This window comes from Oncorhynchus masou, unplaced genomic scaffold (assembly GCF_036934945.1).
Source record: "Oncorhynchus masou masou isolate Uvic2021 unplaced genomic scaffold, UVic_Omas_1.1 unplaced_scaffold_12963, whole genome shotgun sequence".
Classification (NCBI taxonomy): domain Eukaryota; kingdom Metazoa; phylum Chordata; class Actinopteri; order Salmoniformes; family Salmonidae; genus Oncorhynchus; species Oncorhynchus masou.
The window spans coordinates 1-5,981 of NW_027002814.1; the positions used below are offsets into that span (position 1 = coordinate 1).

At 40.9% G+C, this 5,981-nt stretch overlaps 1 long non-coding RNA gene and 1 other non-coding gene across 2 annotated transcripts; both read left to right on the forward strand.

Moving 5' to 3' along the window:
* The first annotated feature begins 2,304 nt into the window (after positions 1-2,304).
* On the forward strand, positions 2,305-4,785 carry LOC135530236 (uncharacterized). Its single transcript, XR_010453824.1, has 4 exons — positions 2,305-2,455; positions 2,553-2,701; positions 4,466-4,567; positions 4,771-4,785. It is a non-coding gene; the product is annotated as an uncharacterized LOC135530236 (long non-coding RNA).
* Positions 4,786-5,005: 220 nt separating this feature from the next.
* On the forward strand, positions 5,006-5,133 carry LOC135530237 (small nucleolar RNA ACA64). Its single transcript, XR_010453825.1, has one exon. It is a non-coding gene; the product is annotated as a small nucleolar RNA ACA64 (small nucleolar RNA).
* Positions 5,134-5,981: the final 848 nt, after the last annotated feature.

Consider the following 5,981-nt stretch of genomic DNA (forward strand, 5'->3'; position numbering starts at 1 on the left):
AAATCACAAGTGAAATATATTGAAACACAGCTTAGCCTTTTATGTTAATCACCCTGCCATCTCAGATTTTGAAATGATGCTTTACAGCCAAAGCAAGACAAACATTTGTGTAAGTTTATCGATAGCCAAGCATAGCATTATGCCAAGCTAGCAGCAGGCAACCTGGTCACGAAAATCAGAAAAGCAATCAAATTAAATCGTTTACCTTTGATGAGCTTGGATGTTTTCACTCACGAGACTCCTAGTTAGATAGCAAATGTTTCTTTTTTCCAAAAATATTATTTTTGTAGCCGAAATAACTCCGTTAGTTCTTCACGTTTGGCTGAGAATTCGACCGGAAATTGCGGTCACGACAAGCGCCGCAAAAATATTCCAAATTAGCTCCGTAATATCGACAGAAACATGGCAAACGTTGTTTATAATCAATCCTCAAGGTGTTTTCAAATATCTATTCGATAATATATAAACCGGGACCGCTGTCTTTTCCGTAAGACCGGGAGGAAAAATAGCTACCTCTGTCTATTACGCAAGAATTACTCTGAGAGCCCTCAGCCGGACACTTACGCAATGTAGTCGTTTTACGCTCATTCTTCAACATAAAGGAGTGAAACTACTTCAAAATGCTGTAGACACCTTGGGGAATACGTATAAAAAGGAATCTGGTTGATAGCCCATTCACTGCTCAATAGGGACGCATCAGAACGCAGAGCTTTCAGAACATGAGTAACTTCCTGATTGGATTTTTCTCGGGCTTTCGCCTGCAATATCAGTTCTGTTATACTCACAGACAATATTTTTTACAGTTTTAGAATCTTTAAAGTGTTTTCTATCCTAAGCTGTCAATTATATGCATATTCTAGCATCTTGTCCTGACAAAATAGCCCATTTACTTTGGGAACGTTATTTTTCCAAAAATGAAAATAGTGCCCCTTAGTTTCAACAGGTTTTAAACAAATCAAAATATTTTATATTTGAGATTCTTCCAAGTAGCCACCCTTTGCACATTCTTGACATTCTCTCAACCAGCTTCATGAGGTTGTCACCTGGAATGCATTTCAATTAACAGCTGTGCCTTCTTAAAGGTTAAGTTGTGGAATTTCTTTCCCTAATGCATTTGAGCCGATCAGTTGTGTTGTGACACGGTAGGGGTGGTATACAGAAGGTAGCCCTATTTGGTAAAAGACCCAAGTCCATATTATGGCTAGACCAGCTCAAATAAGCAAAGAGAAACGACAGTCCATCAATACTTTAAAACATGAAGGTCAGTCAATATGGAACATTTCATGAACTTTGAAAGTATCTTCAAGTGCAGTCGCTGTGATGAAACTGGCTCTCATGAGGACTGGAACGGAAGACCCATAGTTACCTCTGCTGCATAGGATAAGTTCATGAGAGTTAACTGCACCTCAGATTGCTGCCCAAATAAATACTTCAGAGTTCATGTAACAGATACATCTCAACATCAACTGTTCAAATTGCTGCAAAGAAACCACTACTAAAGGGCACCAATAAGAAGAGACTTTCTTGGGCCAAGAAACACGAGCAATGGAAATCCTTTGGTCAGTCCAAATAGGAGATTTTTAGTTCCAACCACCATGTCTTTGTGATGCGGAGTAGGTGAACGGATCTCCGCGTGTCGTTCCCCTCGGGAGGCATGGACGAGGAGGCGTGAGGTGCTTTGCTGTTTTGAATCCAAAATAGGATACCTATGTGATACATATACATACTACCTCAATAAGCCTGACTAACCGGTGTCTGTATATAGCCTTGCTACTCTTATTTTCAAATGTCTTCTTACTGTTTTATTTCTTTACTTACCTACACACACACACACACACACCCCCCTTCTCACTATTGGTCAGTCTGTAAGTAAGCATTTCACTGTAAGGTCTACCTACACCTGTTGTATTCGGGCGCACGTGACAAATCAACTTTAATTTGATTTATTCGGGGATGAAGTGGAGATGGAGCTGGGCCTAGCTTAAGCTGGATGCCACTATAGAAATGAATGGAACACCACACTTTTTCAATAAAACGTGTTATGCCAGATGTACTCTGCCTGAAAGAGATCAATTATGCCAACAAAGGGTATCTTGCTCTGCTGGCACATTGTAGAACAGATGTCCACAGGCAGAAAGTATTCAATGTAATGTGTAGCCCAAAGATATTGATTTTTGTGTTGAATTTAACAGTAACGTGTGTAAGGGGGGGATTATTTTTTTACTCAGTGAACTGTCCAATGCATCTCTTCAACTGATTTTACTCTGTCTGTAGCTAGCATTTGGTCATCCAATGTGAATAAGTGCACCCCAGCAAACCCTGTACTCCTGTCTCTGTGTTGGACATGGGCCACGATGGTGCCACTGTGACTCTAAATATATCCAGACGGACTTTCCTCCCTATTGGCGTCTGTCGCTACAACTTTGAGACAGTTACTTACTGTCATACTTAAAATGTATGTAATAATGATGATTACTTATGATATGGTCCTCGTTTACTTCTTGGTGCACGAGACACAACTCATCCAGGCATATCCCTTTGTCCTTCTTTAGGTGATCCCTTACAAGACACTGAGGACTGAGTACAAGCCCTTTGAAGCCAAACGACGGCTGCTGGGGAACTTTGACATGTTTCTTTCAGACGACCGCATTCGCCGCCTGCTGTCCTGGCACATTGGCAAGCACTTCCACGAGAGAAAGAAGTAAGCTTGTAAATATTGTTGGTTGATCACCTTACCTATTTTAGTCAAATTAAATCTATTTAAAGACTCATTTTTGCACTGGTTCGGAACCTGGTTCACTCTCAGTATGAATTTTGGTTTGACTCCATTGCTATATGAAACTCATTCCAGTGAGGCAGGGGAGTGGTATCCTTTTTGTGCGGTCTCCCTGTTCACTCTCTGGGAACATCAACATAGCCGCTAGTGCTGTTCCCTGGTTTTGAAATACATGTCCTCTTATACAGTTGAAGTCGGACGTTTACATACACCATAGCCAAATACATTTAAACTCCGTTTTTCACAATTCCTGACATTTAATCCTAGTAAAAATTCCCTGCCTTAGGTCACCACTTTTTTTGAAGAATGTGAAATGTCAGAATGATAGTGGTTTATTTGTTTCATCACAGTCCCAGTGGTTCAGAAGTTTACATACACTCAATTAGTATTTGGTAGCATTGCCTTTTCAATTGTTTAACTTGGGTCAAATGTTTCGGGTAGCCTTCCACAAGCTTCCCACAATAAGTTGGGTGAATTTTGGCCCATTCCTCCTGACAGAGCTGCTGTAACTGAGTCAGGTTTGTAGGCCTCCTTGCTCACACATACTTTTTCTATAGGATTGAGGTCAGGGCTTTCTGATGGCCACTCCAATACCTTGACTTTGAGTCCTTAAGCCATTTTGCCACAACTTTGGAAGTATGCTTGGAGTCATTGTCCATTTGGAATACTCATTTGCGACCAAGCTTTAACTTCCTGACTGATGTCTTGAGACGTTGCTTCAATATATCCACATAATTTTCCTCCCTCACGGTGCCATATATTTTGTGAACAGTTCTATTTTTGTTTGATCAGACCAGAGGACATCTCTCCAAAAAGTACGATCTTTGTCCCCATGTGCAGTTGCAAACCGTAGTCTGGCTTTTTTATGGCGGTTTTGGAGCAGTGGCTTCTTCCTTGCTGAGCGGCCTTTCCTGTTGTCGATATAGAATTCGTTTTACTGTGGATATAGATACTTTTGTACCTGTTTCCTCCAGCATCTTCAAAAGATCCTTTGCTGCTGTTCTGGGATTGATTTGCACCAAAGTACGTTCATCTCTTGGAGACAGAACGGGTCTCCTTCCTGAGCGGTATGATGGCTGCGTGGTCCCATGGTGTTTATGCTTGCTTACTATTGTTTGTACAGATGAACGTGGTACCTTCAGGTGTTTGGAAATTGCTCCCAGGATGAACCACATTTGTGGAGGTCTACAATTGTTTTTCTGAGGTCTTGGCCAATTTCTTTTGATTTTCCCATGATGTCAAGGAAAGAGGCACTGATTTTGAAGGTAGGCCTTGAAATACATCCACAGGTACACCTCCAATTGACTCAAATGATGTTACTTTGCTTTAGAAGCTTCTGATAGGCTATGACATCATTTTCTGGAATTTTCCAAACTGTTGAAAGGCACAGTCAACTTAGTGTATGTGAACTTCTGACCAACTGGAATTGTGATACAATGAATTATAAGTGAAATAATCTGTCTGTAAACAATTGTTGGAAAAATTACTTGTCATGCTAGATGTCCTCACCGACTTGCCAAAACTATAGTTTGTTCACAAGACATTTGTGGAGTGGTTGAAAAATGAGTTTTAATGACTCAACCTAAGTGAATGTAAACTTCCGAGTTCACCTGTAAGTTTAAATGTGCCTTTAAGCCAGCCCTTAGAGTTCTAATGGAGTTTTTATTTTATTTTATCTCCCCTGCTTAGGCAGCCTTTGTCATTGAACCTGCAGAGCAAGAAGCTGGCCTTGGACATCCAGAGAACCATCCAGGGAACAACGACCTGCATTTCTAAGAAAGGCTGCTACTGGTGAGGCCTGCTCTCTGACTTAGTCAGTAAGTGCGCCTCAGCAAACCCTGTCCGTGTTGGACATGGGCAATGATGGTGCCATAGTGACTCAAAATATATCCTGACAGATCTCCCTCTCTATTGGAGCCTGTCTCTGCAACTGACACACAAGGGCAATTAATGTACATTCATTGCCTCCTGTAAAATGTTATTGTTTGTTTTAGCATGGCTTATGTGGCTCCACTCTGGGATGGCTGCAGATGATAATAGCAGAGAATATTGATTTAGCTGTCAGCACCATCGTGACAAAACTACGGGTTAGGTGAGTTTACTGCCAGTGATGTCTTCCTGATCTCCCTAATCAATTGTACCCCGTCAACACCGATATTTTTCACTTTTATTATACGTTCAATGGTCAGGTATACTCAATGTTTATTAATGCTAAAGAAATGTGTGGGCCCAGTCTGAAAATCACCTTTGATATCTCTATTGTCTGGGGTGAGATTACAGGGCCTATAGTACTGTGGTACGTTAAGTTTATTGCCTGCTCTGTATAGCAGTGTGATTAAACCCATGTGCCTACAATCCTGACAAAGAAAGGCCTTTGCGGCCACTTGTTAATCTGAGTGATACGATACACAGGGTAGAAATGGCAGTAACATTGAAAATGTTTTCTTCACAGAAATAGTTTTGACCTGAATGTATGAGTGATTGTGTTCTTTGAGTATAAAGTGTTGTCTCTTTTGCAGAAAGGACCGTTGATAAAGGTCATCCACTTGAAAAGTCAATCAGTGGCTCGCTCTGCCCATCTACACCTCTAACCTGAGTAACCTGACCCTTACAGATGAAACACAGAAACAGACCTGCGCAGCCATGGATGCCAAGGTAGGACTGCTACACACAAATGCTTGTAAATTGCTTTGGAAGATTATATTATTTGATCAATGATCTATTTTTTGTCAAATTAAAGGACTCGTCTTTTGCACTGGTTCGATACCTGTTTTACACTCTATTCATTTTGGTTTAAATCCAGTGCTATATGAACTCATTCCAGTGAGGCAGGGGAGCGGTCTCCATTTAGTGCGGTCTCCCTGTTCACTCTCTGGGAACATCAACATAGCTCTTAGTGCCGCATATTGACTATTGAGGTCAATTGCAGACCTTCTCTATTATTTACATGCATATGTACATACATGCAGTACCAGTAAAAGTTTTGACACACCTACTCAAGGTTAAATAAACCTAAAGGGTTTCTTTATTTTTTACTATTTTCTACTTTGTAGAACAATAGTGAAGATGATCCAAACTACGAAATAACACACATGGAATCATGTCGCAACCAAGTGTTGACGCTACACATCCCCGTCGCGGGATGATTTTAGTCAGCAGCCGCTGAATAGCATAGCACCACAGTCAAATAATATTACTAGAAAAT